The sequence below is a fragment of the Meriones unguiculatus genome, chromosome X, assembly GCF_030254825.1.
Source record: "Meriones unguiculatus strain TT.TT164.6M chromosome X, Bangor_MerUng_6.1, whole genome shotgun sequence".
NCBI lineage: Eukaryota > Metazoa > Chordata > Mammalia > Rodentia > Muridae > Meriones > Meriones unguiculatus.
The window spans coordinates 91,424,301-91,450,558 of record NC_083369.1 but is presented as its reverse complement, the minus strand read 5'-3'; the positions used below and the strand labels follow the sequence as shown (position 1 = coordinate 91,450,558).

The window sequence follows — 26,258 nt, the reverse complement described above, 5'->3', positions numbered from 1 at the left end:
TTAACCAAAGAAAAAGCTTTCAAGACTTTAATGTTAACTGTTTCTCCCATCTAGGAAATGCTATGCCACTCCCTAGTTCAGAATTACTTACACATTTTGTTTTGAAGACCTAAGACATGCTTTTTGGGCATTTCTATTGCCATATTCTTACCTGGATGCTTTGAATGACTACATACATCCATTTCTGCACCTATGCCCTCTGGTATTGCTTTTTAACCTTCCTGGAACCCATTTTCTAAAAAAAAAATAGATATTTTAAGATCTAAAATATTATCTTTGTGTTCAAAAGCTTAGACTCTTGCATGGTGCAACCATTCTCAGGACTAAGAAAGTCTCGCTGTACCTTAACTGTCATTTTGAGAATCTGGAATTTTGGTACATGGTAGTAAAAGGGTCCTTACTTGAACAGACTCCAATAAGATCTTCAGGTATTGAATGTCCAATGAGCTTCCCTGGTGAACAATCCTTCACTTGTGCTGTCACTACTCATTCCCAGGGGAATTAAGTGCATATTTTTACTTCACTGGGAGAAGACTCTAGAAAGCCTGAATCTAGTTTCCCTTAGGCTTCACTCCATGTACTTTTTGCCTTTATTCATTCTGCTTTCTATCTCCCCAATATAATTGGTTATGATTATATGCCAGATCTTTTGAGCTCTTCCGGTGAATCATATAGATCCTGAACTGGGCTTAGATCTACACTTTCCACATGAATAACGAGGATCAGACAACATATAGTTTATAAGTGAGTAAATCATGTAACATGCCAGTGGCAATAATGTTAAGAAAAATAGGAACCGTGAAACAAAAAGACAGCTTGGGGTACTGGCATGAAAGGGTCATAATGTGCTGTAATCAATAAGGAAATAAGTATAGGCCTTGTTATCTGACCAAATAGGTAAAGAAGATGAGGAGCTTAAAGCAACATGTAAAGGAAAGTTTGTTAGGCAGAGGAAATAGTTTGTGCAATAGCCTTAAGGTGGGGTGCACCTGTTTCTTAACTAAGAAGGATAATGTGTCTGGATCCAATTGAACCACATGGGAGTTGGGGTAAGGACAGACAGGAGTTGAGGCTATACAAGTAGCGCCAGGAAGTGCTGTCCATCATTTAGACCCCTGCATGTTATTAAGAGGATAAACTGAATTAAGAACAAGAGTAAGATGACTAAGAGAATGTTAAGTATGAGTGAATATACAAAAGGCATTGACTACTGATGATCACAGTCATTAAATGGTTTGTAATTGTGTTGGCAGGAAGGGTTACTCACAGCTGTTAAATTATAACATAAATATTCAGTCTTAAGGATGAAACAATGATGACAACAACATAATAGCTTAATGATTGGACTAAATAAGCACTACCCAGTTTTTTTTCTTTTTGGCTCTGAAGACAAACAATAAATAACAAGTATGTATTAGTGAGCACCACACCACATCCATCTGGTCTCACTCTGGGTTAATAGACATGTAATACCTGGTACTGGCTCTGAGACAGTACTGGTAAATAGTTCATGATACCTGTGAAGTGAAGAAAGCAGGCTGGGATTCTTTTAACATCCCCAAAGAAGAGGTGAAGTATATACACTTATACAAGTGTGAGATGCTGTTCAAGACCTGTCTTAAACACCTTTCGCACCAGACATATCTTTCTATACTCTTCAACCCTGAAAACACACATCCATGCATTCAATTCCCAATAAACCATATCATGCTGCATCATGTATTTTGGCATATTGCAAAATTTATCTAATGTCCTTCCCTCTCTAAATCTATTGCCTGTAATTTTGCTTTGTAGTTTTTTCCATACACACAGAGAGTCCTGTTGTCGCCTTTCAAAATTGGACTGGCCATATGCATTGAGTGGTTCAATACAATGTTGTCTCAAGAGATCTTCTGTGCTTCCATCCTTACTCTTGGAATTTGGTCATCCCTATCCTACCATTCTACCCCAAACTGGCTAACTGAACTAGATTTGCTAGCACTAGTTCTTCTTGAAGCTAACTAATGATACATGAGGAAATCCAGCAAAGATCAGACAAGCCTGTTACATATCAGAACCAGCAGATGACATGCAGATTTGTGAGCAATAGTAACAATATCACATATTCCACAAATTTTTCATTTACTATATGGAAATAAATAACTGACCAATGTAATCCAGGCTTGACTGTCTTGAAAAAGTTCTCTAGTTAACTCCTCACAATAGGACTTGCAATGTTAAAACAGCTGTGAAATATCACACAGCACCTTTAAAAACAAAGGCAGATCTGACTACAACTTCAAAAACAGAAGGACCCAGAGAGAGGCCACTGATATAAAAAAAAATGTGGTGCTTAGCTTAAGGAGAGTCCTCAACTTTTGGCCAGAGAGCCCAACAATTACCATCCTGCTTTACACTCTCTGTCTCTCTAACTCACCAGGAAAAGAACAATTGAAATGTTGGAATCCTCCTCTGCTCAAGTACAATAAAGGACACATTCTCACGTGGCTGAGAGAGACCTAGCCTTTAGCAAAATGGGAACAGCAGGAAGGTCACAGATGAGTAACAGAAAACCCAGTGCCTAGGTGAAATGTTGGCAGGCTGCCCAGCAGGGAAGCTGGCATCATTTCAGCATTGCAACATCATTTTATAAAGCTGAGATAATATTTTCACCTCCCAAGAATAGCATAGTCACCCATTTCATTGTCTATTTCTTAGGCAGCAATATGTAAGGTTAATTTAAAACCTGAAAGTGTCTGTAATGATCTACTTCAACACTGTTTCCTTCCTCATTCCCCATTCACTTCCACCCCCTCTTTACTGACATACAAGATATCCTTTAATTTTTGTGCCCTAAAAAATGTTCAAACTGTTTCTAGAACTTTTCAAAGTCATAACAAGAAGTCTTTCAATACAAGATGATTAAAAACAAAGAAAAGCAGGCACAATGCAACATCAATTCAAACAACTGCAGTAAGAAATTTTTCATTCATTTGTCAATTTACTGGGCATCAAATATAGTGGTAAATGTGATTTAAAAAAAAATTGTCTTTGACCTGCAGTTTGTGGTCTTTGGTCTTCACTCAAAGGGCTCTTGTCAAAAAGTATCAACTCAAACAAGTTCCAAGTTTTGTGCAGGACAAAGAGGGGGCAAAGCTTACAGTTACATGTCAACCAAAAAAGTGGAAGCAATATGAAGTTAAAGAACAGCATTTCATTCCCATGTCCACAACCCCTAGAAGCTATAACTTCAAGTTATGTGCTCTGAAGTCCACAGTAAATTCTCTGAAATTCTAGTTCTGATATCTCTGCCACCCTGTTCCACTAAGACCATGCCCATCATTTAGGTTCGGGTACAAAATATTTTACACTACCTTTTGAAAGCATGAAAGGAAACTCTTTAGAAAGAACCAACTTGAGTCTAAATGTTATCAAAAGAAGGCTGCCACGTTCTTCCATGGTCACTATTTCCTGAAAATTTTTATATGGGAGTTTGTTAAACATACCTATTTTTTAAGATAAGTGTAGTACAATTAATTTACCTTTCATCTCATTTTTCTCCAGAAATTCTAGAATATATGCAATGTATGAAAATCATTACTTTTCTTTTCCACCTGCCTCTGCCTCCAAGTGCTGAGATTATAGGCATGCAATACCACATCTGGCTGAAATCATTCCTTTTAGTTCATTAACTATACTATAGGTAATAAAATGTATAAGCTACTTCTGATCCAAAAAAAAGCACAGAGAGGATTAAGGCAGTTAATTACCTTCAAAATATTATAAAGCCACACTTAACATGTGATTTTAACTGTAAAAATCATGTTTTTTTATTAAGAACACACACACACAAACACTACAAAAATGAAATTTTCAATTTCTAAAGAAGAATTAAATCACAGTAACAGCTAAATTATTTTAATAAGGTTAAATGGAGACAGGTAGTCAGATTTTTTTATAGATTTATTTATTATTTATACAGCATTCTGCCTGCATGTATACCTGAACACCAGAAGAGGGTACCAGATCTCACTATAGATGGTTATGAGCTACCATGTGGTTGCTGGGAATTGAACTCAGGACCTTTGGAAGAATAGCCACTGCTCTTAACCTCTGAGCTATCTCCAGCCCCCACATAGTTAGATTTAACAAAAGGAAAAATCAAATAAAAATCTAATTAGCATTAGTTGACAAAGTAAAGAAGGTTACCTAAAGCTTAAAATGAAATACACCAAAAGTACTAGAATAAAAGCAATCAATATTCAAAGCATATTTTTCAGAGAAAATATACATGATCTTAAGATTTTCATGTTCCATGCTACTTCATTAGAAAAACAAAACTTATTGATTGCTCTTTATCAACAGCTGAATCTTGAAGCATCCCAAGAGGCATTCTAATTATAATTAATAATGCGAGGTTTTTCTTTCAGAATCATTAGGGATTCATTAAGCTGACAACACAAGATGTTCAATATTTGACTTTCTAAAAAGATGGCAGGGTAAGGGGGGGCACCATGATTGTGACTTTGAAAATTCTGCTGTTGATTTAAAAAACAGATTTGTATGCAGGGTGTGAGGACCATTTATGTTTTCTTTGGAATCCAGGTAGATTTTGTGCCTTCAGAACATCATAGATAGATAGATAGATAGATAGATAGATAGATAGATAGATAGATAGATAGACAGACAGACATATATCGCTTAACGAAAAAGGAGTTTGGATACTGAAAACCTGTTTGACCTTTGTTTCTTCCCACCATCCAATATCTCTGCTAAACAGAGTAGTGAAAAGTGCATTTTGAAAACAACAGGATGAATTTGTATCACAGTAGGAAAGGTAATTCTACTTCTAGTTACTTTTGCATACAAAAAAAATCATTTTGGGGGCTATGAAGATGTTTGAGGCAACTGGCACCAAGTTTGATGACCTGAGTTCAATACCAAAGTCCTACAGTTTAGAAGGACAGTACTAACTTTTGCAAGTTCTCCTCTGATCTCCATACCCACTTGATAGCATGACCCCCTAAAAAATGCCACACTCAGAATAAATAAATAAATAAATAAATAAATAGATGTAATTTTAAAAAGTTAAAGAAAGCCATGAATTCTTTATTGGTTTTGAATGTGTTTCAAGGCAACTCAGACCAATGCAACCTTATCCTAATATTCTTGAGTGGCCATGTGATAATTGTATCTGACTTTGGAGGAGAAATTAGCTAGAGATTTATTAGATAGATTCTGCTCTTCTGGTAAGCTGAGAACCTTTACACTTTTACTCACTTGGAAGACAGACATAGTATCTGCAGATTTGGCATACATTCTGCAACCATGATGGAGGAGGAGGAAGGAAAGAAGTGTACAGACAAAGGCGTGTACATCAGTCACTCATTCAACAATGGCCAGGTTGCCTACTTCCAGACTTTTTATTTATTTATTTATTTATTTATTTATTTATTTATTTTTTATTTATTTATTTATTTTGAGACAAGGTTTTTCTGCATGGCCTTAGCTGTCCTGGATTCACTTTGTAGACCAGGCTGGCCTTGAACTCACAGAAATCTGCCAGCCTTTGTTTCCTTGGGTTCTGGGTTCCAGAATTCTTTATGCATTAGAAAACTCATTATACAAGCCACTACAATTCAGGGTTTTTGTTTTTGTTTTGTTTGTTTTTAACACTTAGCTGAAAACCTTGCTAAAAGATACATTAGGCCAGGAAAAGAATCCAGCATTCATCACATGAGTATATTTCATTGTCTGAAACATCCCTGTTACTTTACAGTAATATAATATTTTACAGTACTATACAGTAATATAACCTGATGTCTGTCTTAGTTAGGTTTTCTATTGCTGGGATGAAACACCGTGACCAAAAAGCAAGCTTTGAGAAAAGGGTTTACTTAACTTACACTTCCACATCACTGTTCATCACTGAAGGAATTCAGTACAGGAATTCAAACAGGGCAGGCATCTGGAAGCAGGAGCTGATGCAGAGGCCATGGAGGGGTGTTGCTTACTGGTTTGCTCTCCAAGGTTTGCTCAGCCTGCTTTCTTATAGAACCCAAGACCAATAGCCCATGGGTAGTAATCAATGGCCCTCCTCCATTGATTACTTACTGAGAAAATGCCTTAAAGCTGGATCTCACAGAGGCATTTCCTCAACTGAGGTTCCTTCCACTCCAATGACTCTAGCTTGTGTCAAGTTGACACAAAAAACCAGCCAGTACAATGGCCATATACAAGCAAAATATTTCTCAATATTTCATGTTTCACTCAAAACCAAGCCAAACAATGAAATGTTCATTTTGTTATAGCATTCAGTGTTTATGTCATGCACCACTGGCCATTGATAGCTAGTTGAAGGTTAACAAATGAAAGCCGAGGGCATCATTAAGTAACACATTACAAAGACCTCATTTGTCTTTTCTCATATGTGGCAAGTTTTCTCTGATAACATGTTTTAGAATTACCTTCAATATGACATTCATGATAACCTTCCCTCCAACAGCATTTTCTGTTAGAAATAAACCTGACAAATTTTTGATGAGGATTGTTTCCAATGATATGCATACCTTCTATCACTGTGTGATACTCTCAGTTCATGAACTTGGAAATCATAACAACTAAGGTAAAAAGATTCCAAAGTATAAAGATATAAAAGGAGTGTTTTTTTAAGGTGAATAATCTTTAGAAGTTAAATAGTATTGTTCTATGAATCTAAGGATTCAGGAAAAGACTACTCTGGGCAACTAGGATCAGTTTCTAGTAGAGAGTTACACTATTATTCTGAACTTACTGTTCAGAAGAGGGGTTCCCATATGAAAGAAGTTCAACACTACTTATCACCTTGCCACTTCACACGTGGTACTTAGAATAAGAAACGCTAGCATCAAGAGAATCCTATAAAAAAAATGTGAGGCCCCATCCAAGAACTCTAGCATGTTTCCCAGGCAAGGCAGATGCAAGGAGTTTAAGAAGAAATATCTCACAAGTTATAAAACGCAGAATCATGGGAGGCTAGTTACTGCAACTTCAGTGAAGGGCACACAACACCTAATATTTAGAGTGAATATGCATGCTGCAAAGATTTGCACGTTTGTTAGAGTGACAGGAAGGAGTGCTACTCTGCCTGCAACACCAGTAATTGATGTATTTGACAAGTCCAAAGATGGTTTTCCCCTGAAGGTCATTTTATAAAAGCTTTTAAGGTTAGTACATGCTCTTCAGGATGACATGTGATAATAGTTATTATTGGAAAGCATGCTGTGAATATGCAATGCAAATTTTCACTAAGAAAGTGCCTATGTCACCTCCATGAGGCAACGAAATACTTCAAAGTCTAATGTGCTGTGTTTTTTAAGCCACAAGAAAGGGCTACCACAGGCATCTATGCTACTGAACAGTCTTCTACAGTGCTGTCAACAGACTGTCTAAAATATTTTTTCCAGAAAAACCAAGAGCTTATTTACACCCAATCATGACACCAATTCAGCTGAGAAGTAAAACATACACGTAGAAGAAGAGTGTGAACATATCATCAAACATGACCAAACATATTCTGTAGCCTCTCCTGAGGTTGTCATTTCTGAAAGTCAGTGGTGTTCTAACAATCTCCAAGAAAAGATTCACACTAAGAAGTTAATATCTCTTCAAGTGAAGAAGAGAACCTTTCAAAAGAGCATCAGGAGCCACTCTGGAACAAAGTTTCTGCAGCCAGTAATATGGTGATCTTAAGCATGGATTTTCAAAGTGTCCCTGGAGCAGAAATATGAATACCATCTGGGAAGTTGTTAGAGAAGCCAATTCTCCCACTCCCTGCTTCCATCCCTGAGTAAAGCTACTATCTTATATTTTATTAAGCATTCCAGGTGATTCAATGGATGTTAATATTTGAGAAGCATTAGGATCAATACCATAGAAACTGTCACTGGTAAAGGACTAGTTTGATTTTGTTCATTTTATTTCTAATGCATCATGGATTGCTGCTTTCCTAAAATAACTTATTGATTCATCAATACAGAAAAGTGAAATAAGAAACACACAAAACGCCAATGCCAATTTTGTATTATTAAACTCAAATGGCAAAAAATTACACAGTTTAATTGCACAAAAAGTTCACCACTTACTGTTATTTTTGTGCTTACATTTTTGTAAATCAATAACATATTCACAGAATAGCCATCAAGGTACACTCTGAATAGCATTGCTCTATACGCCCATAAGTGACCTTCCTTCAACACTACCTACTTTTCTCAATTCCAAGATGTACTTCTTTTTTCGCATTGTAACAAAAGTATTGTCTAGAAGGTAGCAGGACAGCTCTTACAGCCTGCAATAGTGCAGCAAAACTCCAAGTGATGTCAAACACAGGTAAAATAAAAAATATATAACAATAAAATAAAAGAAAAATCCACAATTACAAAAAGCATAACACAGATGGGCGTAGTAGCACATGCTTTTAATCTCAGCACTCAGGAGGCAGATCTCCGTGAGTTCAAGGCCAACCTGATCTACAAAGCAAGTCCAGGGCAACCAGGGCTACACAGGGAAACTCAGTCTCAAAAAACCAAAACAACAGCAACAAAAAAAGCATAAAATATAACAAAGGAAATTTTTCATTAAATGTATACTAAACGTTATTGAGGCTGGAAGTTCCAAAAACAAAGAAATTGTTGGTGATTCACAGCATCTTAATTTCCAAATGACAGAACTTCAGAACCAGATACTATTCAAAAGGTATTCAAAAGGTTAGTTTTCTGTTGCAGTGACTGAAAGCAACTTCAGGTAGGAAAGTATTTCTGCTTACTGGTTATAGGTTCATCACTGAGGTTAAGCCAGGGCAGGAGCTTAAAACAGGAACTTGAAGCATAAACCATGGAGGATTACTGCTTATTGGCTATCTCCTTCTGCTTTGCTTATTTACCCATCTTATACAGCCCAGACACACCTGCCTCCCTGGGACCTCATACAATTAAGAAAACGCCTTTTCCACTGAGGCCAGGTAAGGCAGCCCTGCTAGGGGGAAGTGATCCAAAAGCAGGCAACACAGTCGCTTGTCAGAGACAGCCTCTGCTGACTTGATGTGCTAGGGTGGGTTGATAGAGGAGCTCCCCTTTTCTGAAACGAAAGGGTGGAGGAAATGGGGGAAAAGGTTGGGATGCTGGGACCAGGCTGAGAGGAGGGAGGGGGCTGTGTTTGGGATATAAAGTGAATAAATAAACTATATGTATGTAGCAATCTGTCTGTCTGTCTGTCTGTGTGTGAAAATGTCAAACAAAAAAGAAAAAAAGCTCAGGTTACTAAGATAGAGAAATATTAAGTCACCATATGCTAAAGAAATAGTGTGAATGTCCAGTTTTCTTTCAAACGTCTGTTTTAAGTATTTGTTCAGGAGTTCATTTATTCACTATGGGAAGGCTGTGATACTCATTTCTTTGCATTCCTAGTACAAGAAAAATACTAGAAACAATTTTGAATCTGTGATTTATGATCCATATTTAACAACAGTTTAGGGAGATAATTCTTTAATATAAAAGTAAAGCCACTATTTTCTATATAAAGTTCGCCTTTCTTCTTTTTAGGAAAATCACGAGTGTGTTAGGAAAAAAGAGAAGAAGAAACTTTAATTGCTGATCTGCCAATATTCAGTTTGTCATGAGAAAATTCAGACCTAGGAATAGCGCTTCCTCAAGATCCGGCCATACCACTCCTAGGCATATATCCAAAAGAGGCTCAAGTACACAATAAGGACATTTGCTCAACCATGTTTTTAGCAGTTTTATTCGTAATAGCCAGAAGCTGGAAACAGCCCAGATGCCCCTCAACTGAAGAATGGATGCAGAAATTGTGGTACATCTACACAATGGAGTATTACTCTGCAATGAAAAATAAGGAAATCATGAAATTTGCAGGTAAATGGTGGGACCTGGAAAGGATCATCCTGAGTGAGCTGTCCCAGAAGCAGAAAGACACACACGGTATATACTCACTCATATAGACATATAACATAGGATAAACTTACTAAAATCTGTACATCTAAAGAAACTAATCAAGAGAGAGGACCATGACTAAAACGTTCAATCCCCATCCCGAAAGGCAAAGAGGATGGACATCAGAAGAAGAAGAAAACAGGAAACAAGCTAGGAACCTGCCACAGAGGGCCTCTGAAAGGCTCTGTCCTGCAGACTATCAAAGCAGATGCTGAGACTTATGGCCAACTGTTGGGCAGAGAATCTTATGTAAGAACTGGGAATTAGTAAGAGCTGGAGAGGAACAGGAACCGCACAAGGAGAGCAACAGAACCAGAAAATTTGAACACAGGGGTCTTTCCAAAGACTCATACTTCAACCAAGTACCAGGCATGGAGATAACCTAGAACCAGATGTAGCCCACGGCAGTTTAGTGTCCAAGTGGGTTCCATAGTAATGGGCAGAGGGACTGCCTCTGATATAATCTGATTGGCCTGCTCTTTGATCACCTCCCCCTGAGGGGGGAGCAGCCTTAGCAGGCCACAGAAGATGACAATGCAGCCACTCCTGATGAGATCTGATAGACTAAGATCAGAAGGAAGGAGAGGAGGACCTCCCCTATCAGTGCACTTGGGGAGGGGCATGTGTTAAGAAGGGGGAGGTAGGGTGGGATCAGGAGGGGAGGAGGGAGGGGCTTATGGGGGATACAAAGTGAATAAAGTGTAATTAATAAAATAAAATTAAAAAAATAACAAATAAAAATGGTCCATAAACATATCAAAGATCTTAGCATGTGCATAAATATGAACATAATGATTGTTTTAAAATGCAAAATAAAATAATAGTTTTTTAGATGTGAGGCGCTGTGCAGTCCAAATTTATACTTTTTAGACTATGTTCTTAATGTTAAGAAGCTCAGAGTTCTATTGGTTATCACAGAATGGCATGCATGGATTATTTTGACCTCTTATAGGTAGCACATTTCCCATTTTATAATAAAAAAGATAAAACTGACCATCCTGTGACTGTCAAAAGGCTGATCATAAGCTGACAATATGATAATGTTCATAACTAACCAATAATTGTGCCCATCAAATACTGAATCCTAAGTGTCTCTGCTGTCATATCCTCAAAAGTAAAAACACATTTTAATAAGTGCTGGTGAGGAGCAAGATTTAAAATATGACTCTCCCTTCTGGAAACTACATAACTCAGTCTAAAGAGTGTTACTGGGTTTCATGCATTTAAAAGCATTTCATCTGCCTCCTTCTTTCGGGAAGTATGTACAGAGACTATTCTGTTTGCTAGGGAGCTAACCAGGACTCATCTTGGTAGTAAAGACATATTGATGGCAGTAAAGACCATGGAACTGTCCCTTGAATGATGCAGGAAAGGCTTCCTAGGATACATAGAGCATGAAAGCAAAGTTGGTATGTGTGCACTGAACAGTACACACCAAAGAATACCAAGCTAAGGAAATTATGGAAAGGTATTGGGAAATAGAAAAAAGTTAAAAGAAAAATAGTAAAAGAAATCACTGAACAGACATAAAGTTGGAAAATTTGTGCTTAGTGATCTACCACCTTCCCACTCCTTAGGAAGGCATTATGCATCTTCCCATTATTAATACTGCCAGTTACTTTTCTATGTTCTATTCAGATTTCTTTCTTGTACCCAAATGCCTTTTAGATACCTCCCCTCTGCAATATTTTGTAGACAACTAATTTGGTCCTAAATCCTCAGATTGCGTTAGAAGCTGCAAATAGTTCCTTGAGGGGTCTCTCAATAAACAGGAAGAAACACATTATTTGCGATTTTGTCAGTATTTATTGAAATAGTCAAATAATAGGAAATTTTATTTAACATTTATTTTAAACTAGGTGAATGATGCAAGAAGATCACAACATTGGAAAACAATTTGGCAATTTGGGTTCTACACTTGACTCAATTCCTTATCAATGAGAGACTATAAAACACAGAGGTCAATCTTGGGTGGTAGTTGTTTTTTTTTTTTTTTTTTTTTTTTTTTTTAAGATTCCCAACTAGCTGATGCCTATTAAAAGTATCCTACCTAAGAACTTTGGGGGGGGGGGTAAAGAAAAGGGCTGGTGGGACAATGAGAAGGATAAAAGACAGATAATGGGGGTGAATATATTAAAATTCATTAATCTATACATACATGAAACTGAAGAAAAACTAAATGTAAAAACCATCTTATTTAGGCAGTAAGTGTTATAATTACCCTACTTCTTACCATATGTCCTGGCAAAGTTACTTAAACTCTTTCAAATGTTTCCTATCTTCTACTCTAGAAATGAGAGAAGTAGTTTCTAATCTGAGATTTCATGAGAATTAAATAGAATAGCTTATGTAGCAAAAGGTATCTGACAACATATTGCTTATATCATTATTAGCTACTACCAGTAAAATGGGTTGGAAGCATTTTAGATTTTGAAGCATCTGAGTCATGGAGTGAGAAACTTTTTGTCTTATTGTGTGTCACATAAATGCTTCAAGCACTCTCATATCCTAATCATCTGTCCCTTCACTTTTAATTGCTTTAACGAAAACCTTGTCATCCCCATGTAGAAGTTAAATAAATTTATTTTTATGATTTTACTCAGTCCCTCATTAAGACACACTCTTAAATTAAAGCATATGAAAGGTTAAATTGGCACAGGGATATTAGTTCAAAGTAATTCAAAATATTGAAATGTCATCATTTTAATAAAATCTTAATTGAGTGTGACTCTTAAGAATATAAGGGTTATAGGAAACCATATTTCTGATGTTAAATATGGGTTGACAACATTCTTTTATAAATGGCTTCTTAACATATGTACTCCAAAAATATCGGTTCATTATTGGGTAGTTACAAAGGTACACATGTGCAGGCTGAAGAAACCTAGAGATCTAATATATATGATGCAGGCCTACAGGAAATAAAACTAAACTGCTTGAGATCCATGCTGGATGACAGTTTAACTGCTCTTGCCACAAAAAAGAGCGAAGAACATTCAACTGGGTGAGTAGGGATGTGGGAAGGATCTACGAGAACTTGGTGAGGGAGATACGATCAAAATTCATAGTACAAAACTTAATAAAATTAAAAATAAAATAAGGGTAATCATGTTAACACAGTGGATGAGGTAATTTGCTTAATGATAAGAACCTTTGTATTTGTTTTGCTTTTTTCATAACAGGGTTACCTGGGTAGCCTTGGCTGTCCTGGACTCACTTTGTAGACCACACTGGGCTCGAACTCACAGTGATCCACCTGCCTCTGCCTACTCAGAGTGCTGGGATTACAAGAGTGCATCGCTGCGCCAAGCTCTTAATGATAACAACCTTTAACTATTTATATACATCCCTTAACACTGTGCTGACATTTTAGATCTACACAACAAAAATTATTTTAAATATTTCTTAGTGTGAAAAGAATAAATTGTGAAACGATTTTAGCCTACCACATAGGTAAGACCGCCAGTAAAGAAAAATGTCCCTGGTATTCATATTTCTCAAAAAAAAAAAATAATCACACGTAGCTAATCTAAGACAGTCAGCAATTTTTCAAAATATTATCTGATCCCTGTTTTACCTCCCTTCAACTCATTTGAGGTAAAAATCTAAAGCACTTTTACAAACCATAGATTTTTTTCTAATAATTTACTTTTATACATTAAGAAGAAATTCTTATATAACTATTTTCCTATCTATTAATTAGTTATTAATTTGGTGTGACTATTAGCTGTTTTATAATATCTCCATACTACTTCCTCATCTACCTTAAATAGTATGTGTGATATCATCTTTTCCTCTCTACTACATTTCTCTTTTGGCATTTATACTCAGCTATATCCAAAAGGTCCTTCAGCACTTTCTCATAGGTTCCTTTTACTACATCTGTTTTTGCCACCCCAGGTTTAAGATACCCACTCTTTTCTATTTCTTGTGTCACTTTTTTTTTTTGTAGGCCAAAGGTGTTCGAAGTTGGAGATATTTGGTATCAATTTTTTTTTCTACTTTTATACTTAACAGATAACTTGAGCTGCTGTAAAGTTCCAATAGAGGTATGTTTTTCTTTTCAAATTTGGAGTTCTGTGCAATCATCTAGCTTCTTGTGTTAATTGACTCTTACATGAAACCAATTCTGGTTTTCTTTTAGAAGGTTTTTAACTCTTTATTCTTCTTCCCTTCAACATCCTGGTGAACCATTCAACGATAGCCATCCATGTCTTAAATTTATAAAAATATTATTTCATTTTCCATCATTTTCCTATTTATTTGTTTGTTTTCTTTTAATTAGGACTGAATAGTAGTCAGACATGAGTATTCCTCTAATTAATCTGTCTTTAACGTAAAATTTCAAACATTCCATATGTGAGTTTTATCTTTACATCATTTCCATTCCTTCTTTTCCCTCATCTAATTCTTCTATGACCCCACTCCCTCTCAAATTCATAACTTCTTTTTAAATTATTATTATATACATATATGTATGCATTCAACCTACTAAGTCCATTTAGTTTAATGTATTACATATGTAAATGTTTTTAGGATTTCCTACTTGGAGTTTATAACCCTGAAGAAAATTAGCTGTCCCTCTTCTAAAATCTATTGGTTGTTCTATATTTAAGGATGGGGCCTTGTGAAGTTTCACCCAACATAGCTAGCAAAATCTTCTCATTTTATCAATCTTAACTTCTTTTTTTATTGAATAATTCAATTTACATCACTGGCTTAGGCCCCTCCCTTCTCCCCTCCCAGTCCAACCCTCCCACCCACATTTTCTCTCCCCATTCTTCAGAATAGGGGAGCCCCCCTATCTAGACACCCCAGCTCATCCATTCACATGAGGACTGAGTTCCTCCTCCTCCCCTGTGGCCTTGTAGGGAAGGCCCATCCGGGGAAGTGATAAAAAAGCAGGCAATAGAGTCTATGTCAGAGATATCTCCCACTCCCCTAACTAGTGGGCCCACATGAAGCCTAACATGCCCATCGGATGTATCTTCTGGGATCTGTGCATTGTAGAATGTCTATCATGTACTATATGACTAAAATCCACTTATAGACCATGTGTGTCTTTCTGGGTCTGTTACCTCACTCTTGATGATCTTTTCTAGTTCCATCCATTTGCCTGCAAATTTCATGATTTCCTTGTTTTTAAAAGCTGGGTAGAATTCCATTGTGTAAATGTATCATAGTTTCTTTATCCATTCTTCGGTTGAGGGACATCTAGGTTGTTTCCAATTTCTGGCTATTACTAATAAAGCTGCTACAAACACAGTTGAGAAAATGTCCTTGTTGTATGGTGGAGCATATTTTGGGTGTATGCCCAGGAGTGGTATAGCTGGGTCTTGAGGTAGCACTATTCCCAGTTTTCTGAGAAAGTGCCAGATTGATTTTCCAAGTTGTTTTACAAGTTTGCACTCCCACCAGCAATGGAGAAGTGTTCCCCTTTCTCCGCATCCTCTTCAGCATGTGATGTCACTTGAGTTTTTGATTTTAGCCATTCTGACAGGCGTAAGATGGAATCTCAGAGTAATTTTGATACACATTTCCCTGAAGATTAAGGACATTGAGCATTTCTTTAACTGCTTCTCCACTATCCAAGATTCCTCAAGATTCCTTTGTTGAGAATTCTCTGTTTAGTTCTGTACCCCATTTTTTTAATTGGACTATTTGGTTTGTTGGTGGTTAACTCCTCGAGTTCTTTATATATTCTGGGGGTTAGCCCCTTTGTCAGATGTAGGATTGGTGAAGATCTTTTCCCAAGATGTAGACTGCCATTTCATTCTATTAATAGTGCCTTTTGTCTTACAGTTTCTTTTTTTAAATATTTATTTATTTGTTTATATATATATATTTACATATATATGTATGTAATTTATCTTCATGTACACCTGCACACCAGAAGAGGACACTAGGTCTCATTGTAGATAGTTGTGAACCACCATGTGGTTGCTGGGAATTGAACTCAGGACCTTTGGAAGAGCAGCCAGTGCTCTTAACCTCTGCACCATCTGTCCAGCTCCTGCTTTACAGTTTCAAGAGGTCCCATTTTTTATATTGTTGAACTTAGAGGCAGTGCTGTTTGTATTCTGTTGAGGAAGTTGTCTCCTGTGCCAATAAATTCTAGGCTCTTCCCCACTTTTTCTTCTAACCAATTTAGTGTGTCTGGTTTTATGTTGAGGTCTTTGATCCACTTGGACTTTAGTTTTGTGCAGGGTGATAAATATGTATCTGTTTGCATTTTTCTACAAGAAGACATCCAGTTAGACCAGAATAATTTGTTAAAGATGCTATCTTTTTTTTTCCATTCTATGATTTTGGCTCCTTTGTCTAAAATCAGTTGTGCATATGTGTGTGCGGTTATTTCTGGGTCTTTGGTTTGAGTCCATTGATCAACCAACCTATTTCCATGCCAGTACCATACAGTTTTTATTACTACTGCTCTGTAGTGTAGCTTGAGGTCAGGTATGCAGATACCTCCAGACGCTCTATTGTTGTATAATATTGTTTTCACTATTTTGGATTTTTTTGTTTTTCCATATGAAGTTTAGAATTGTTCTTTCAAGGTCTGTGAAAAAATTGTGTTGTATTTTGATGGGGATTGCCCTGAATCTGTAGATTGCCTTTGGTCAGACGGCTGTTTTTATTATGTTAATCCTATCAATTCATGAGGAGGGGAGATGTTTCCATCTTCTGATATCTTCTTCAATTTCTTTCTTCAGGGACTTACATTTCTTGTCTTATAGGTCTTTGACTTCCTTGGTTAGGGTTACCGCTAGTTTATGTTATTTGTGGCTACTGTGAAGGGTGTTCTAATTTCTTTCTCAGCCAATTTGTCATTTATATAAGAAAAGGCTACTGATCTTATAAAATTTATCTTGTAGCTAGCCACTTTGCTGAAGGAATTTATCAGCTGCAAGAGTCCTCTGGTGAAAATACTACCATATCATCTGCGAATATGATACTTTTAACTTCTACATTTCTGATTTAGATCCCTTTGATCTCCATTAGTTGTCTTATTACTCTAGCTAGAACTTCTAGTAATATATTGAAGAAATATGGAAAGAGTGGACAACCTTGTCTTATCCCTAACTTTAGTGGGATTATTTTGAGTTTCTCTCCATTTAGTTTCATGTTGGCTATTGACTTGCTGTATATAGCCTTTATTATGTTCAGGTATGGGCCTTGTATCCCTGATCTCTCCAAAAGATTTTTTATCATGAAGGGGTGTTGTATTTTGTCAAAGGCTTTTTCTATATCTAATGAGATGATCATGTGATTTTTCCTTTCAGTTTGTTTATATGGTGGATTACATTGATGGATTTTGATATGTTGATCCATCCGGTTTCATCCTGGGATGAAGTCTACTTTATCATGGTGGATGATGTGTTCTAGAATTTGGTTTGCAAGTATCTTATTCAGTATTTTTGCATCAATATTCATTAGAGAGATTGATATGAAATTTTCTTTCTATGTTGAGTCTTTAGGTATCAGGGTGACTGTGGCTTCATAGAATTGAGTTTGGTAATGTTCCTTCTGTTTCTATTTTGTGGAATAGTTTGAGAAGTATTGGTATTAGGTCTTCTTTGAAAATCCGGTAGAATTCGTGCTAAAACTATCTGGGATTTTTTTGGTTGGGAGATTTTTGATGGCTGCTTCTATTTCCTTAGGGGCTATAGGGCTATTTAAGCTGTTTACCTGCTCTTGATTTAACATTGGTAGGTAAAATCTATTAAGAAATCCATCAATTTCCTTTAAATTTTCCAATTTTGTGGAATACAGGCTTTTGAAGTAAGACTTAGTGATTCTTTGGATTTTCTCAGTATCTGTTTTTATGCCCCCCTTTTAATTTCTGATTTTGTTAATTTCAATACTGTCTCTCTGTTTTTTAGTTAGTTTGGCTAGGGATTTGTCTATCTTGTTGATTTTCTCAAAGAACCAACTCTTGGTTTCGTTGATTCTTTGTATTGCTCTCTGCTTTTCTAATTTGTTTATTTCAGTACTGACTGATTGTTTTGTGCCCTCTACTCCTCTTGAATGTGTTCACTTCTTTTTGTTCTAAAGCTTTCATGTGATCTGTTAAGTTGCTAATACGGTATCTCTTTAATTTCTTTATAAAGGCATTTAATGCTATGAACTTATCTCTTAGCACTACTTTCATGGTGTCTCATATGTTTGGGTAAGGAATACCCTCGTGTTCTTTGAATTCTAGGAAGTCTGTAATTGTTTATTTCTTCTCTCACCTAATGATCATTGAGCAGGGAGTTATTCAGTTTCCATGAGTGTGTAGGCTTTTTGTTGTTTCTGTTGTTGTTGAGGTCTAGCTTTAATCCACGTTTATGTGATAAAGTACAATGGGTTAATTCAATTTTCATATATCGGTTGAGGTTTGCTTTGTGACTAACTACATGGTCGGTTTTGGAGAAGGTTCTGTGTGGTGCTGAGAAAAAAAAAGTATATTCTTTTGTGTTTGGGTGAAAAGTTCTGTAGATATCTATTAGGTACATTTGATTTACGACCTCTGTTAGCTTCATTATTTCTCTATTTAGCTTCTGTTTTGATGATCTGTCCATTGATGAGAGTGGAGTGATTCTTTATTTATGTGTTGGGATCAATGTGTGATTTCAGCTTTAATAATGTTTCTTTTACAAATGAATGAAGTGTCCTTCCCCATCTTCTTTGATTAATTTTGGTTGGAAGCCTATTTTATCCCTTTATCAGATGTAGGGTTGGTGAAGATTTTTTCCCAGTCTATAGACTGCCATTTTGATCTAAGTTTTCCATCTCCAGAACTTTCTCAGTTTGTGTTTTCTTTATTGATTTTAATTCCATTTTCAGGTGCTGAGCAGTTTTATTCATTTCCTTCACCTGTTTGTTTGTGGTTTCCTGTCTGACTTTGATGGCCTCTATTTGGTTGTATTTTCTTGTATTTATTTGAGAATTTTTTTGTGTCCTCCTTATATGCGTCTAATAACTGCATAAGCATATATTTAAGGTAATTTTCCTGTGTTGCAGCTGCATTAAAATATGTGGAGCTGGGGATCCAAGATGGTGGCACCAAGAGGACACTGTGTCTGAAGAGTAGGACAACAGTGACTGCACAGCAACCAACAGACTGAACTCTGGGCCCTAAAACACCACCAATTGTGTTTCCCAGGTGAGAGGAAATCCCATGGTATAGGAAGCAATCAAGTCCATTCTCCAATTACCCAGCTAAACCCTGAAAGAGTTCCCAGTCCTGGCAGGCACTCCATTTTGGCAGCACCAGAGTCACAGGCCTGTGTACTCTGATCACTATCCCAGACTGAACTGGGGGCCTCACAACACCAGAGACTGAGTTTTTTAGTCTAGAAAGAGAAAACCCCATGATGAAGGAAACAACCAGGGCAATTGTCACCCAGACAATTCCTGTAAAGGTCACCTCAGGTCACCCAGACAATCCCTGGAAAAGGTCAAAGAAGTTGCTCAACCACCAGCCCAGAGACCTCCCTGCTCTCCTGACTCACTCACTGTCCCAAACAGAACTATGGGCCCCAAAACACAAGACACTGAGTTTCCCTGTTGGAAGGAAACCCCATGGTGAAGGAAAAATCAGGTCAGACCTCAGAGCACAGTCAACGCCCCCCCCCAAAAAAAAAGTTCTCAGGAAACATTTCCAGGTTTCTGGAGGGACCAAGTCTCCAGCAGGGAGCCACTCACCTATTGCCTGCATATTCTGTCCACTATCACAGTCTGGACTGTAGATCCCAAAACACCACAGACTGGGTCTGCCTGTTGGGGGAAAAACCCAAGGTGAGGGAAACATCAGGCCTGACACTAGGACACCAGCTAATCCCTGGAAAGTCCCTGGGATCCCATAGAATCCAGGCTCTAGCCTCCTGATGCACCCTGGAGCTCACATGCCACTGATTACTACTTGGGTACTGGAAAACAGAGCTCCAAACTCAGGCCTATGGAGCCTGGGATCCACAAGATCAGCCCCCAGACACTGTTCCAAGGCACAGCCTGTCTCCCAAGCTAAACTGAGCAAACTATGGGGCTCCCTGGTTCTTCAAGAGGGCTGAGCCTAGCAAACACAGGGTAAGAGCAGCAGCAGCAGGTCACTAAGAGCAAGAAACCCAGTTGTAAGGCAGCTGTCTCCAGGACTTCTCCTGGTGAGAGGAGCGCCCCCACTGACTACCAACTACTACAATTACCACAAAGGTCCATACACCAGAAGTGAGCTGTGGCAATTCCTGAGAAGTACAGACCATTCGGTGACCATACCCAAAAAGCTGAGGAGGCCTCCTGCACAAACAACCATCTTCTTGAAAAGGGGGATTCTCCCCACCCTAGGATTCCAGCAGGCACCAGAAACTAACAGCCAACACCTAAGGCAGCCAGATGGGTAGAGGCCAGCATAAAAGCACAACCAACAAAAGACAAAGCAATATGGCATCTCCAGAACTCAGTTATCCAGGGGCAAGTAGCTCTGGACACTCTAACATAAGTGAAATTCAAGAAGATGACCTTATATCTATGCTTATGAAGAAGATAATGGAGGAAACAAATAAAACACATAAAGAAATAGAGGAAGATAAAGTCAAAGAGATTATGACCATCCTTAAAGAAATACAGGAAGATACAGCCAAACAGTTTGTGGCCTTCAGAGAGGAAATGTTTAAATCACTGAAAGAAATAAAAGAAACAGAAGAATGTCCAAACAAACAGGTGAAATAATTGAAGGAAAAGCAGGGAAATACAGTCAGACATGTGAAGGAAATAAATATAATGGTTCAAGATCTGAAGATAGATTTGGAAAAATTAAAGAAAACACAGAGCAAATCATGGAGAAGAAGAACTCAGGGAACAAAACAGGAATTACAGAGGTAAGCATAACCAACAGAGTACAAGAGATGGACGAAAGAATCTCAGGTGTAGAATATATAATGTAAGAAATCAAAGATTCAAAGAAAATGCTAAATCTAAAAAAATTCCCGACAAAAACCATTCGAGAAAACCAAGACAACAAGAAATAACAAAACCTAAGAATATAGGAATGGAGGGAAAAGAAGATACCCATCTCCAAGGCCCAGAAAATATTTTCAACAAAATCATAGAAGAAAATTTCCCCAATTTAAAGGAGAGGCATATAATCATATAAAAGGCCTACAGAACACCAAATAAATTAGACCAGAAAAGAAAATCCTCCTGCCACATAATAATCAAAACAGTAAGTATACAGAAAAAAGAAAAAAAAATACTAAAAGCTGCAAGGGAAAAAGGCCAAGTAACATATAATGGCAAACCCATCAGAATCACACCTGAATTCTCAACAGAGACTATGAAAGCCAGAAGAGCCTGGATGGACATCATGCAGACCCCAAGAGAACACATATGTCAGCCCAGGCTAATATACCCAGCAAAACTCTCAATCATCAGAGATGGAGAAAAGAAGATATTCAACAACAAAACAAACAAACAAACAAAAACAAATCTGAAAGGAAGAGGTCAAAGTGTCACTATTTGCAGATGATATCATAGTACATGAGCCACCCCTAAAATTCAACCAGAGAACTTCTTCAGCTGATAAACACATTCAGCAAAGTGGCAGGATATAAAATCTACTCAAAAAAATCAGAAGCCCTCCTGTATACCAAAGACAAAAGGGCTGAGAAAGAAATCAGGGAAACAACATACTTCACAATAGCCACTAATAACATAAACTACCTTGGGGTAACTCTAACCAAGCAAGTGAAACACCTCTTTGAAAAAAACTTTAAGTCTCTGAAGAAAGAAATTGAAGAAGATATCAGAAGATGGAAAGATCTCCCGTGTTCATGGATTGGTAGGATTAACATTGTGAAAATGGCCATCCTACCAAAAGCGATCTACAGATTCAATGCAATTCCCATCAAAACACCAACTCAGTTCTTTACAGACCTTGAAAGAAAGATTCTCAGCTTCATATGGAGAAACAAAACAAACAAACAAACAAAAACGATCCTGCACAACAACAGATCATCTGGAGGTATCTCCAACCCCGATCTCAAGCTGTACTACAGAGCAATAGTAATAAACACTGCATGGTATTGGCATAGAAACAGAAAGGAGGATCAATGGAACCAAATAGAAGATCCAAAAATAAACCTACACACCAATGCATACTTGATTTTTGAGAAAGAAGCCAAACCATTCAATGGAAAAAAGACAGCATCTTCAACAAATGGTGGTGGTCCAACTGGATGTTTACATGCAGAAAAATGAAAATAGATCCATATTTATCACCCTGCACAAAACTAAAGTCCAAATGAATCAAAGACCTCAACATAAAACCATATACATTAAATCGGTTAGAAGAAAAAGTGGGGAAGAGCCTAGAACTCATTGGCACAGGAGACAACTTCCTGAATAGAACACCAATAGCACAGGCTGTAAGAGCAACAATCAATAAACGGGTCCTCATGAAAATGAAAAGCTTCTCTAAAGCAAAAGACATTGTCATCAGAGCAAAACGACAGCCTACAGACTGGGAAAGGATCTTCACCAACCATATATCTGACAGAGGACTGATATCCAGCATATATAAAGAACTCAAGAAGTTAAAAAGGAATAAATCAAGTAATCCAATTAAAAAATGGGGTACAGATCTAAACAGAGAATTCTCTGTAGAGGAATATAGAATGGCAGAGAAAAACTTAAAGAGATGCTCAACATCCTTAGCCATCAGAGAAATGCAAATCAAAACCACCCTGAGATTTTACCTTACACCCATCAGAATGGCTAAGATGAATGACTCAAGGGACAACACATGCTGGAGAAGTTGTGGCGAAAGGAGAACTGTCCTCCATTGCTGGTGGGAATGTAAACTGGTACAACCACTTTGGAAGTCACTCTGGCACTTTCTCAGACAATAAGGAATAGTGCTTCCTCAAGATCCAGCCATACCACTCCTAGGGATATACCCAAAATTTGCTCAAGTACAAAAGGACATTTGCTCAACCATGTTTGTAACAGGTTTATTTGTAATAGCCAGAACCTGGAAACAACCCAGATGTCCCTCAACAGAGGAATGGATACAGAAATTGTGATATTTTTACACAATGGAATACTACTCAGCAATCAAAAACGAGGAAATCATGAAATTTGCAGGCAAATGGTGGGATCTAGAAAAAAATCATTCTGAGTGAGGTATCCCAGAAGGAGAAAGACACACATGGTATATGCTCACTCATATTGTCTTATAAGATATGCTAAACATAATGAAATCTATACACCTAAAGACGATAAACAAGAAAGAGGACATGGGGTGAGACTGCTCGGATGTAGCCCGTGGTAGCTCAGTAAGCAATTGGTTTCCCATAGTAAGGGGAACAGGGACTATTTCTGACAGGAACTCAATGGTAGGCTCTTTGACCTCCCCACCCCCTAAGAGAGGAGCAGTCCTGCTAGACCACAGAGGAGGACTTTGCAGCCAGTCCTGAAGATACCTGATAAAACAGGGTCAGATGAAAGAGAGGAGGTCCTCCCCAATCCGTGGACTTGGAAAGGGGCAGGAAGGAGATGAGGGAGGGAGGGAGGGTTTGGGAGGGATTGAGGGAGCTGGGATACAGAGCTAATAAAATATAACTAATAAAAAAAGAAATAAAGCCACCTGATTAAAAAATAATGCATATAAAACTGAATAAATTATAAATAATAATAAATATAAAAATTAAAAGTGATCAATAGCAAAAAAAAAAAAAGAAAGAAAGAAATACTTTGCCTCAAAAAAAGAAAGTTGAGAGAGACTGAGAGAGAAAGACAGAGAGAATGTGAGAATATGACCAGGAATGGGAAGCAGAGAGGAAAAATATGTAAGAAATTGAGGAAGAACTAGACCACTGAGGGAAAAGAATTCTTCAATAAGATACATCACCAAACTTGTAAGTGCAAATTAGAGAAAGCTGAGCCAAGGGGAAGTTGGAAGTCAGTGTAGAGAGCTGTTCAGTTCCTGGGTTCATTACAAGGTCCCTGTAGAGAAGATTTACTTGTATCCTGTCCTTGGCTGTATCTGGGAGCAGAAGGCAATCCTGGTGGTAAATGTGTAAACACAAATCTCTTTCAGTCTGACTCTTGTCTTTTTAGAGATACCTCAGTATAATCAGCCAACAGAATGAACCGAAGTCTAGGGGCCTATCACACACACACACACACACACACACACACACACAACCCCAACAACAACAACAACAACAAGCAAAACAGATAAATAAACAAAAACAGAAATACAAAATAACCCATAAATTAAACAAAGAAATAATGACTCTAACACATGTCATGAATCAAATAGACCTAACAGACATCTGCAGATCCTTCAACCCAAGCACAAAAGAATCAACCTTCTTCTCAGCACCCCATGGAACCTTCTCCAAAGTAGACCATATAATCTGCCACAAAGAAATCCTCAACAGATACAAGAAGATTAAAATAATTCATTGTATCTTATCAGCCACCATGGCCTAAAACTAGACCTGATGCAAAAATACTCAACAAAATACTCATAAGCCAAATCCAAGAACACATCAAAGATATCATCCACTATGACCAAGGAGACTTCATCCCCGGTATGCAGGGGTGGTTCAATATACAGAAATCCATCAATGTTAATCCACCGTATAAACATACTGAAAGAAAAAAAATGATAAAATCCAGCACTCATTTATGTTTAAAGTCCTGGAGAAATCAAGGATAAAAGGAATTTACCTAAATACAGTAAAGGCAAGGTACAGCAAGCCTATTGCCAATATCAAATTAAACAGAGAGAAACTAAAATCAACCCCACTGAATTCAGGGACAAGGCAAGGATGCCCACTCTCTCCATATCTCTTCAACGTAGTTCTTGATGTCCTTGCTAGAGCAATAAGAAAATTAAAAAAGATCAAGGGGATTCAAATTGGAAAGAAAGAACTCAAAGTATGATTGTTTGCAGATGATGTGAGAGTATACATGAGTGACCCCAAAAATTCTACCAGGGATTTCCTGAAGCTGACAAACACCTTCAGCAAAGTAGCTGAGTACAAAATCAACTCAAAAAACCAGTAGCCCTCCTTTATACAGAAGACAATTGAGTTGAGAAAGAAATTAGGAAAACAACACCCTTCACAATAGCCACAAAGGACATAAAGTACCTTGGTTTAACTCTAACCAAGCAAATCAAAGATTTGTATGAATGAAAAAAAAGAAAGAAATAGAAGAAGATATCAGAAGACAGAAAGATCTCTCATGCACATAGTTTGGCAGGATTAATGTAGTAAAAATAGCAATCTTACCAAAAGCACTCTACAGATTCAATGCAGTTCGTAACAAATTACCAACACAATTCTTTACAGACCTTGAAAGAAAAATTTTCAACTTCATATGGAATAACAAGAAACCCAGAATAGCTAAAACAATATTCTATAATAAAAGATCTTCCAGAGGTATCTCCGTCCCTGATCTCAAGCAGTTCTCTAGAGCAACAGTACTAAAAACTGCATGGTACTAGTATAGAAACAGACTAGTGAATTAATGGAATTGAATAGAAGACCCAGAAATAAACCCACACACTTATGGACACCTGATTTTTGACAAAGATGCCAAAACCACACAATGAAAAAAAAAAGAGAGCATCTTCAACAAATTGTCCTGATCTAACTGGATATCTACACGTAGAAAATGCAAATACCCATACTTATCACCCTGCACAAAACTTAAGTCCAAGCAGATCAAAGACCTCTACATAATACCAGAAACACTAAACATGTTAGAAGAAAAAGTGCAGAAAAGCCTTGACCTCATTGGCACAGGAGATAACTTCCTGAACAGAACACTAACAGCACAGATTCTAAGCTCATCAGTCAATAAATGGGACCTCATGAAACTGAAAAGCTTCTGTAAAGCAAAGAAAACTATCATCAGAACAAAATGACAGCCTACAGATTGGGAAGGTATCTTCACCAACCCTGTATCTGACAGAGAGCTAATATCCAGAATATATAAAGAACTCAAGAAGTTAAACACAAAAAAAACAAAATCAAGTAATCTAATTAAAAATGGGGTACAGAAATAAACAGAGAATTCTCAATAGAGGAATATTGAATGGCAGAGAAACATTTAAAGAAATGCTCAATGTCTAGTCATCAGGGAAATGCAAATCAAAACGACACTGAGATTTCACCTTACACCCATCAAAATGGCTAAGATCAAAAACTCAGTGACAACACATGCTGGAGAGAGTGGGAACAAAGAGGAACCCTCCTCCATTGCTGGTGGGAATGTTAACTTGGTACAACCACTTTGGAA

General features: G+C 37.3%; 1 protein-coding gene across 1 annotated transcript in view; it reads right to left on the bottom strand.

Moving 5' to 3' along the window:
* Lancl3 (LanC like family member 3) overlaps positions 1 to 26,258 on the bottom strand; it is a 144,460-nt gene that overhangs the window by 102,052 nt on the left and 16,150 nt on the right. The gene's annotated exons all lie outside the window — the stretch shown is intronic.